This window comes from Schistocerca cancellata, chromosome 8, assembly GCF_023864275.1.
Source record: "Schistocerca cancellata isolate TAMUIC-IGC-003103 chromosome 8, iqSchCanc2.1, whole genome shotgun sequence".
Lineage (NCBI taxonomy): Eukaryota > Metazoa > Arthropoda > Insecta > Orthoptera > Acrididae > Schistocerca > Schistocerca cancellata.
Window position 1 is genome coordinate 426,101,429 of NC_064633.1, and position 10,902 is coordinate 426,112,330.

A 10,902-nucleotide genomic window follows, 5' to 3' on the forward strand; every position below is an offset into this window, starting at 1 on the left:
CATCGCAGTCTTTAACACTAGTAGCATGCCGCGACAGCGTGGACGTGAACCGTATGTGCAGTTGACGGACTTTGAGCGAGGGCGTATAGTGGGCATGCGGGAGGCCGGGTGGACGTACCGCCGAATTGCTCAACACGTGGGGCGTGAGGTCTCCACAGTACATCGATGTTGTCGCCAGTGGTCGGCGGAAGGTGCACGTGCCCGTCGACCTGGGACCGCACCGCAGCGACGCACGGATGCGCGCCAAGACCGTAGGATCCTACGCAGTGCCGTAGGGGACCGCACCGCCACTTCCCAGCAAATTAGGGACACTGTTGCTCCTGGGGTATCGGCGAGGACCATTCGCAGCCGTCTCCATGAAGCTGGGCTACGGTCCCGCACACCGTTAGGCCGTCTTCCGCTCACGCCCCAACATCGTGCAGCCCGCCTCCAGTGGTGTCGCGACAGGCGTGAATGGAGGGACGAATGGAGACGTGTCGTCTTCAGCGATGAGAGTCGCTTCTGCCTTGGTGCCAATGATGGTCGTATGCGTGTTTGGCGCCGTGCAGGTGAGCGCCACAATCAGGACTGCATACGACCGAGGCACACAGGGCCAACACCCGGCATCATGGTGTGGGGAGCGATCTCCTACACTGGCCGTACACCACTGGTGATCGTCGAGGGGACACTGAATAGTGCACGGTACATCCAAACCGTCATCGAACCCATCGTTCTACCATTCCTAGACCGGCAAGGGAACTTGCTGTTCCAACAGGACAATGCACGTCCGCATGCATCCCGTGCCACCCAACGTGCTCTAGAAGGTGTAAGTCAACTACCCTGGCCAGCAAGATCTCCGGATCTGTCCCCCATTGAGCATGTTTGGGACTGGATGAAGCGTCGTCTCACGCGGTCTGCACGTCCAGCACGAACGCTGGTCCAACTGAGGCGGAATGTGGAAATGGCATGGCAAGCCATTCCACAGGACTACATCCAGCATCTCTACGATCGTCTCCATGGGAGAATAGCAGCCTGCATTGCTGCGAAAGGTGGATATACACTGTACTAGTGCCGACATTGTGCATGCTCTGTTGCCTGTGTCTATGTGCCTGTGGTTCTGTCAGTGTGATCATGTGATGTATCTGACCCCAGGAATGTGTCAATAAAGTTTCCCCTTCCTCGGACAATGAATTCACGGTGTTCTTATTTCAATTTCCAGGAGTGTAGTTGTTAGGAAAACGTACCAGTTATCACCTTTATGATTCAAATGGTTCAAATGGCTCTGAGAACTATGGGACTTAACATATGAGGTCATCAGTCCCCTAGACTTAGAACTACTTAAACCTAACTAACCTAAGGACATCACACACAGCCATGCCCGAGGCAGGATTCGAACCTGCGACTGTAGCAGCAGCGCGGTGCTATGCTGAAGCGCCTAGAACCGCTCGGCTACAGCGGCCGGTCTTTACAATTCCCTTTGCCCAGCCGTGACGCAGTGATTACAATACTTGCATAACTCACACATATAATTAAAATGTATGTATGTATGTGTGTTCCACACCTCTTCCCGAGTCAACGGACCGATTTGAACTGAACTTGGAACACGTATCACTTATTATCTGGAAAGAATCGCTGTCTGGGTAAGAACCACCTACCTACCAAAGGAGTGGGGGTGAAAAAGAAATGTACCCAGATTTTATTCATGCAGTATTTGAGAATAAGAATATTAACGACTTGCAACGACTGCGTACGTAATGTCAAATCCTTACGAAACTTTTTCTCTCTTGCAATCCCCACAAAACGTTGAAAGGAGAAAAGGTAATCGCTTACTACATTTTTGCTGTCCATGCATCAGAACTGCCGCATCAGGCAAGAGGTTGCAATGTATTACTTCTTTACTACTAACTTTATTCGCGACACACTTTACAGACAGTATTCACATATACCAATAAATGTACCTGCAAAATTGTGTTATTGTACGACACATAGTTCAGGAGGATTGAGCTGCGCGAAAACGAAACTGCAAGGCGAAATTCGCTAGGGATATGGTGAAACATCTGTACAAATATGAGTGAATATGTTAAATATATGCGAAATATATGTTACATGTGCTTATGCGGGAAATATCGCGCATAAAAACCTCCTGCTAAACCCCCGGATCGATATCAAGGAAATTTACTATGTATATTATTATCTGGAAAGAATTACTGTGCGGTAAGAAGAAGCAACATTCTATCTGGTTGGGGGTGATAACATAGGGAGAGAACGAGGGAGAAAGAGATGGACAGACAGAGAGGTGGAAGGAGAAGGTGGACACAGACACGGAGACAGAGAGAATGCCGGCCTGGGTGGCCGAGCGGTTCTAGGCGCTTCAGTCTGGAAACGCGCGACCGCTGCGGTCGCAGGTTCGAATCCTGCCTCGGGCATGGATGTGTGTGATGTCCTTAGGTTAGTTAGGTTTAAGTAGTTCTACGTTCTAGGGGACTGATGACCTCAGAAGTTAAGTCCCATAGTGCTCAGAGCCATTTGAACAGAGAGAAAATGGACTGAGAGAGGGGGAGGGGGAAAGGAGGAATGGGCACAGAAAGGGAAGGAGAGGAGATTCAGAGACTGCAGAGGAGGACAGAGGAAGAAAAGAGAAGGAGATTGTCTGAGCGAGTGGAGAGGAGGAGATGGACAGAGAGACGACGGAGTAGTGCACGGACAGAGAAAGGGGTAGGAAGAGATGGACAGACAGTGGGAAGTGGAAGAGGTGGACAATAGAGCGGGGAGTAGGAGCTATACAGAGAGGTTGGCGGAGGAAACCTACAGAGAGAAGGAGAGGGAGGAGATGGGCTAATGCAATGGATTAAATACTTATCTGGGTAACATCGAGTAGTCAGCTAGTAACATTATAAGCATTTAATTTCTTAATTAAAGTGCACTTCATCCAGAATACTCAGAAAACCACAAATCTAGCACTGTTACTTTATATTTAATATTCTTTTAAACCAACTCTATTCACAATATGTTTCACAGACAATATCTACATATACCACTGAATGTACATCAGAATTATTTTGGGATGGTGCACAACTTCGTACGGGTTTTCCATAAGTATAATAAACTCAACAGATAAAAATAACAATAATGTATTTTCCTTCACTCCCTGCCAATGCTGGGGTAGCTTTTCGATTCCGCGGCTGTAGAAACCACGTGGTTTTAAGGCGATGAAGTTGTCGAACCATGTTCGGAGCGCATTTTCATCCGGAAAGGAATTGCATTGAAGGCTGTTCGATAGAGAGAGGAAAAGGTGAAAATCTGAAGGCGAAGATCAGGTGAGTAAGGTGAACGAGGAATGATGTTCCAACACAGCTCCTGTATAGTGTTTTTTCCTCAGGCTAGCAGATTGCGGGCAGGCGTTATCGTGGAGTAGTATCATTTCACGTAGTCTTCCTGGTTGTTTTCTTGGACTGCGTCTGCAGTTGTTGACAGTAAATGTCAGTACTGATGGTTAACTTGAGAGAAGCAATTCGCAGTACACCACACCGTCACTGTTTCACCACATGCATAATATTATCCTTTGGAGATGCGTGCAAGTCTTTGTACAGAGATTTGCTGCTTTGTTTTGGCTCAGCTAGTCCTTTCTTTTCCTTCTATTAGCGTAAAGACAACACTTATTGTCACCAGTAACGATATAGGTGTTCTTCACGAGCCAATTGATGACGAACAAGTCGAGATGCTCAAATTGCTGATTTTTGTGATTTTGGTTTAGAGCATGCAGTACCCAGATACTCGATTTCTGAGCCTTCTCCATTGCATTCAAATGTCACACGATGTTGGAATGATTGCAGTTCATCAATTTGCCGGTTTCGAGTACACTGACTTGGATCATTGTGGACTAATGCGTTCAGTCTTCATCAAACTCCCGGAGGTCTCCCTGAACGTGGAGAGTCATCGATGTCAAATCGATCCTCCTTAATACGAGAAAACCAATTTCTTGAGTGTTCTGTCCAATGGCATTATCCCCACAAACGGCACAAATGTTTCTGGCTGCCTCTACTGCTCTCACCCTATTGTTGCACTCAAACAGAGGAATATGTCGGAAATGTTCCGATTTCTCTGTTTGGCACTCCATTTTCTAGCGCCTACAGCTCCACTCGCATCTCCAAATGACAATATGTACACTCAAATAGCAACACTGAACTACAAATAAAAAATGACAATCGATAAATAAACACGTATCAACCAGAATACCAGCAAGCAAAACAAAAACACTATCAACTTTATTCGCAATAAATTTTCCAGACGGTATCTGTATTGAACGTTCGAAAGAATTATTGTACGCCATGTAATTCAAGACTTATGACGTCATAAACATTGACATGCGTGATACGGATGTTCTGTACACGAGAGTTCTATTCTTTAAAGAATCCCGGGTGGAGTGTTATTAGTACTTTCTGATGAGGGAATATTTACTCAACCAGAGATATTGGTCTTCGTTCCTCCATATTAAAACTGGATGAAGGTGGGACACAGCTGGTATAATTTTTATTAAAAATGAAATTCCTCCAGCTGTATTGAAGATTTTATATTTACTTCGCTACTAGTTTCGAAGTTGCGTCAACGCCATCTTCAGGCCCGTACACTTTGATGAAATCAGTTGTGTGTGGCTCAGTCTAGCAGTCCGCGGTGAGACCAACACGTGCTCCACATAGATGGCGGGCAGTAACTGAAGATAGCGTTGACGCAACGTCGAAACTAGTAGCAAAGTAAATATAAAATCTTAAATACAGCTGAAGGAATTTCATTTTTAATAAAAAGAGATATTGGTGGTTCGAATATGTGCTCCTTTTCGTTCTAACGGCATTCTAGGACCACAAGCACCAGAAGACGTGTTTGAGTGGCCCGACAGTTATCCTATGCTACGACGTAGACTTCCTAGGGCCCCGAACAGCCAGCCACACCCTCGTCGTCTTTAGTTGCTACTTGGGCGGCCTAGCGCCACCGCGGTCTGATAGCTATAAGTATATCCGACAGGGCCCTTCATTATTTAATTGGCTAATGCTGCGCGCTACTGTATTCATGGGTCGTATCCCGTCGTAAATGAGGTGGGCTCTTCCGCCGCCATCTCCGCCGGCTTTCGAATATTAATTTTTTAGCCAGCGACACGACACGCGGCATGAAGGCGGACCGCTCGAAGCATCCTGGCCTAAATGTTTGAGGGGACCATTTCCGTAAATGCTGCAGTCAGTTAAGCAGAGCCTCGCTCATGGGGATCTGCGACACACCAGCTTTTCCCTTTCCTGCTCATTTCCTGCCACGTCCCTGAAACTGTACAGAACTGCGCGAGTAATAGCGTGGAAGGTGCGAGATTAAAGTCTACACGTTTTCTTCAACTGAATAAGTAACTGCATCTGTTCGCTTGTGTAAGTGTTAACTAGGAATATTACAATTAATAAAATCTTTGAAGAGATGATAACATTGTTGCAGAGGTTGAAAATACCGCTTAAATGGTAAGTTTCCTTTTATTTAAAACCGGTCATGTCAATCTTCAAGTGTTATGACTTTGCACTGTGACCCCGGGCGCCGCGGTGTACGAGTACAGGACGTAGTAAAATAAAATGATTGTGTGGCATTGTTGGACGGGAGGTCCCAAGCAGGGAAGTTCGGCCGCCGGGTCGCAAGTCTTAGGTGACGTCACATTGGGTGAGTCGCACGTCGGTGATAATGAGGACAACACAACAGCCAGTACACGAGCGGAGGAAATCCTCACGTCTGGTGGGATTCGGATCCGGATCCGCTCCATGGTAGGCAAACACGTTACCACTCAGCTAAGCAGACGGACTACACGACGCGCTGTATCGCCAGCTCGCTGGTGATACACCGCGTCCTCTGCTCGTCAACCGAGGCGCTCGGAGTCACAACACAAAGTTATGACTCATAATGAGGGGCACATAAGAGCCCGAAACTGGTCGTGTTTTACATAAAAAGAAACCTAACAACTGAAGCAGTATTTTCTACCTCTGCTATATCGGTCAGTTGCGGATGCTCCTCCGACAGGATTGTTTGTTGATAACATTGTTAGTAGAGCCTGTAGTGGAACAAACACTCTGATTCGTTGCCACACACGCAGACGTACACTAATGAGTAACAGTGCATACGAGGGTAAGTCAATTATTACCCGCAATTTAGTTATATTTTTGTTTATTTTGGTAGTACTGTCGTTTCACGTTGATGAAGCATGCTTTGTTTATTTGTTGTGATATCTTTGCCATTTTCAAGCTGCTAGGTTAGTTTCCTTATCGCTGCCGTGCTGTTAACCGTGGCTGCTCTGCTGTCTATTTGCACCAAAGAAGAGCAACTTTCAGTGGTCGGAAGGCGTATCAGAGGCCGAAATTCATCGAAGACTTTCGGCACAGTACGGGATAGTGTTTTTCCACAACTGAGCGTCTATGAATGGAATTGAAAAATTCCAAAATGGTCGCACAAGTGTTACGCACGATGAAGGAGCCGGACGACCGTTTACCGCCACAAATGAAGAAGTCATTGAGAGTTCACGTGAAATGATTCTCTTAGACAGACGATTAACTGTTGACGAAGTGGTATATGTTCTGCAAATAGGTCACGGTTCTGCCTACGAAATCATCCACAACAGACTTGGGTTTCATAAAGTTTGTGCAACATGGGTCCCAAAACATAACTAAATTTTACTTATATTTTGTATACCGTAAGAATACATAATTGTATTAGTAGAGGGTTTGGACAAAAATATGGAAACACTGTGTGAAATTCATGCTTGGACGTAAATTCGGATGCTAGTCAAGCATCCAGGTTCCACTGTTGTATTTATACACGTACTGCACCTGTGAAAAGTCATCAACACGTTGACAGTGTCAGTCGAGTCAGAACAGTATTTTTTGAAGTTGTGAGTGCATTACGTCAGAGCTAAGTGAATTCGAACGTGGTTAAATTGTTTGCGCTCGTATAGTGGGTGACTCCGAAATATAGCTAGCTGAAATGTTTGGTATTCCAAGAGACACCTTATCGAAGATATACGAGGTGCATTCAAGTTCTAAGGCCTCCGATTTTTTTTCTAATTAACTACTCACCCGAAATCGATGAAACTGGCGTTACTTCTCGACGTAATCGCCCTGCAGACGTATACATTTTTCACAACGCTGGCGCCATGGTTCCATGGCAGCGGCGAAGGCTTCTTTAGGAGTCTGTTTTGACAACTGGAAAATCGCTGAGGCAATAGCAGCACGGCTGGTGAATGTGCGGCCACGGAGAGTGTCTTTCATTGTTGGAAAAAGCCAAAAGTCACTAGGAGCCAGGTCAGGTGAGTAGGGAGCATGAGGAATCACTTCAAAGTTGTTATCACGAAGAAACTGTTGCGTAACGTTAGCTCGATGTGCGGGTGCGTTGTCTTGGTGAAACAGCACACGCGCAGCCCTTCCCGGACGTTTTTGTTGCAGTGCAGGAAGGAATTTGTTCTTCAAAACATTTTCGTAGGATGCACCTGTTACTGTAGTGCCCTTTGGAACGCAATGGGTGAGGATTACGCCCTCGCTGTCCCAGAACATGGACACCGTCATTTTTTCAGCACTGGCGGTTACCCGAAATTTTTTTGGTGGCGGTGAATCTGTGTGCTTCCATTGAGCTGACTGGCGCTTTGTTTCTGGATTGAAAAATGGCATCCACATCTCATCCATTGTCACAACTGACGAAAAGAAAGTCCCATTCATGCTGTCGTTGCGCGTCAACATTGCTTGGCAACATGCCACACGGGCAGCCATGTGGTCGTCCGTCAGCATTCGTGGCACCCACCTGGATGATACTTTTCGCATTTTCAGGTCGTCATGCAGGATTGTGTGCACAGAACCCACAGAAATGCCAACTCTGGAGGCAATCTGTTCAACAGTCACTCGGCGATCCCCCAAAACAATTCTCTCCACTTTCTCGATCATGTCGTCAGACCGGCTTGTGCGAGCCTGAGGTTGTTTCGGTTTGTTGTCACATGATGTTCTGCCTTCATTAAACTGTTGCACCCACGTACGCACTTTCGACATATCCGTAACTCCATCACCACATGTGTCCTTCGACTATCGATGAATTTCAATTGGTTTCACACCACGCAAATTCAGAAAACGAATGATTGCACGCTGTTCAAGTAAGGAAAACGTTGCCAGTTTAAGTATTTAAAACAGTTCTCATTCTCGCCGCAGGCGGTAAAATTCCATCTGCCGTATGGTGCTGCCATCTCTGGGACGTATTGACAATGAACGCGGGCTCATTTTAAAACAATGTGCATGTTTCTATCTCTTTCCAGTCCGGATAAAAAAATCGGAGGCCTTAGAACTTGAATGCACCTCGTATACCGCGTCCTGTGTAAGCAGAAAAATATCATCCGCTAAGTCGCAATGCTTAGGAAACTAAGTGTTGAGCGATCGTGACAATCTATCACTGAAGAGGTTTGCGACGAAAAATAAGAGGACGACAGCTGCAAAAGTGATAGGAGAATTGAATGTCACATTCACGAACCGTGTTAGCACCAAAACAACACGAAGGGAGCTTCAGAGGCGGGGAACTGCGCGGCGAGCTGGAATTGCAAAACCACTCATCAGTGATGCAGATTTACGATTACGTAATTGGAAACTGTGGTGACGAAGGCATAAAACCTGGACTATGGGGATTGGAAGTAAGTCATTTGGTCGGGTGAGTCTTGTTTCGCACTGTTCACAACTTGTAGCCGAGTTTAAGTCCCAACATCGAAACATAACGAGTTTCGGTGTTGATTTTGGCAGCCATATTCCTTGCGCCTCAAGGTTATTCTGCAATGTCACATTATTGCCAAGGGTCATGTGACCATTGTGGCTGATCATTTTCACTCACTGGCACAATGTTTGTTCCGTCATGGTGATGTTGTGTTGCCAGACGACAGGGCGCTTTTACACACAGTTCGCATTGCCCAGAACTGGTTTTGTGAGCACGAGGATGAATTTCCGCATCTCACCTGGCCACTGCAGTCACCAGATCTCAATATTATTGAACCTCTATCATCTACTTTGGAGACAAGGGTGCGTGTTCTCTATTCAACTCCATCATCATTACCTCAACTTGCCGCTCTTTTGCATGAAGAATGGTTGGTATGAGATTCTCTTGAATGTCATGCAGAACCTGTATTTGTACATTCTGGAAGTTGGTTTGAAAGCCAACGGGTTTGCTACACCGTATTACCAGGACAACGTGTAGTGTTTTCAATGTTTCCACATTTTTTAACCCCCCCCCCCCCCCCCCGTGTTTCTGTCACTGCTGAATTAGAACTGGGTACGAGCGTTCCTACAGACACCAGCGGGGTTGGCAACACGAAAGGAGCTGAGTGTAGGATACTCTCTGAAGCCAACTGCCTAGAAACGGCCAGTAGTTTACAGATGTTGCATTTACCATCCACCCATCTGTCCACGACATTTCCTGAGGATGCCCTGTGCACGTGATGGCATCCGTGCTGCTCTAGGTACTGAAGATGAAGAACGTCTGAGGTCGCGGTGCCTCTGCAACCCACTCTGCCGTCTCTAGATCAACTTCCGTGCGTAGCTAAATCATGCCACGATTGTTCGTCTGATTTCTCTCAAGTTCAACGAATATCTCGAATTCATGTGCCTTGCAACCTTCGTTTAAGCATTCAGTATACCATTTCACAGCCATATTTCGGATGTCCTTTGAAGTTAATTTTTGCTTACAACTGAGCTGATGAATCAGTACTACAATTCTTCATTAAAATGATGTGGTAAGAATTGTATATCATCAAACAGCATCCCATGGTCGAACGGAATTTTGTGCCCTCTTCTGATCGCGACGTGTTCATCTAAGATTCATTACGAATATACGCTACTGGCCATTAAAATTGCTACACCAAGAAGAAATGCAGATGATAAACGGGTATTCATTAGACAAATATATTATACTAGAACTGCCATGTGATTACATTTTCACGCAGTTTGAGTGCATAGATCCTGAGAAATCAGTACCCAGCACAACCACCTCTGGCCGTAATAACAGCCTTGATACGCCTGGGCATTGAATCAAAGAGGGGTTGGATGGCGTGTGCAGGTACAGCTGCACATGCAGCTTCAACACGATACTACACTTCATCAAGACTAGTGACTGGCGTATTGTGACGAGCCAGTTGCTCGGCCACCATTGACCAGACGTTTTCAATTGGTGAGAGATCTGGAGAATGTGCTGGCCAGGGCAGCAGTCGAACATTTTCTGTATCAAGAAAGTTGACCGGTGTTTCCTGGTAAACGTTGTTGTGATGCCTCATGTACGGAGGAGAAATACGTACCATAACGTTTCCGGCTTTGATAAATGTCGGATTGTAGCCTATCGCGATTGCGGTTTATCGTATCGCGACATTGCTGCTCGCGTTGGTCGAGATCAAATGACTGTTAGCAGAATATGGAATCGGTGGTTTCAGGAGGGTAATACGGAACGCCGTGCTGGATCCCAACGGCCTCGTGTCGCTAGCAGTCGAGATGACAGGCATCTTATCCGCAAGGCTGTAACGGATCGTGCAGCCATGCCTCGATCCCCGAGTCAAGAGATGGGGACGTTTGCAAGACAACAAACACTTGCACGAACAGTTTGACGACGTTTGCAGCAGCACGGACTATCAGCTCGGAGACGATAGCTGCGGTTACCCTTGACGCTGCATCACAGACAGGAGCGCCGGCCGGGGTGGCCGAGCAGTTCTAGGCGCTACAGTCTGGAACCGCGCGACCGCTACTGTCGCAGGTTCGAATCCTGGCTCGGGGCAGGGATGTGTGTGTTGTCCTTAGGTTAGTTAGGTTTAAGTAGTTCTATGCTCTAGGGCACTGATGACCTCAGAAGTTAAGTCCCATAGGCCTCAGAGCCATTTGAACCATTTTTTGGAGAGCTGCA

The 10,902-nt window shown here is 46.5% G+C and overlaps 1 non-coding gene across 1 annotated transcript; it reads left to right on the forward strand.

Moving 5' to 3' along the window:
- Positions 1–2,321: 2,321 nt before the first annotated feature.
- Trnas-gga (transfer RNA serine (anticodon GGA)) lies at positions 2,322–2,405 on the forward strand. The gene is given in 2 exon segments: positions 2,322–2,361; positions 2,371–2,405. It is a non-coding gene; the product is annotated as a tRNA-Ser (tRNA).
- Positions 2,406–10,902: the final 8,497 nt, after the last annotated feature.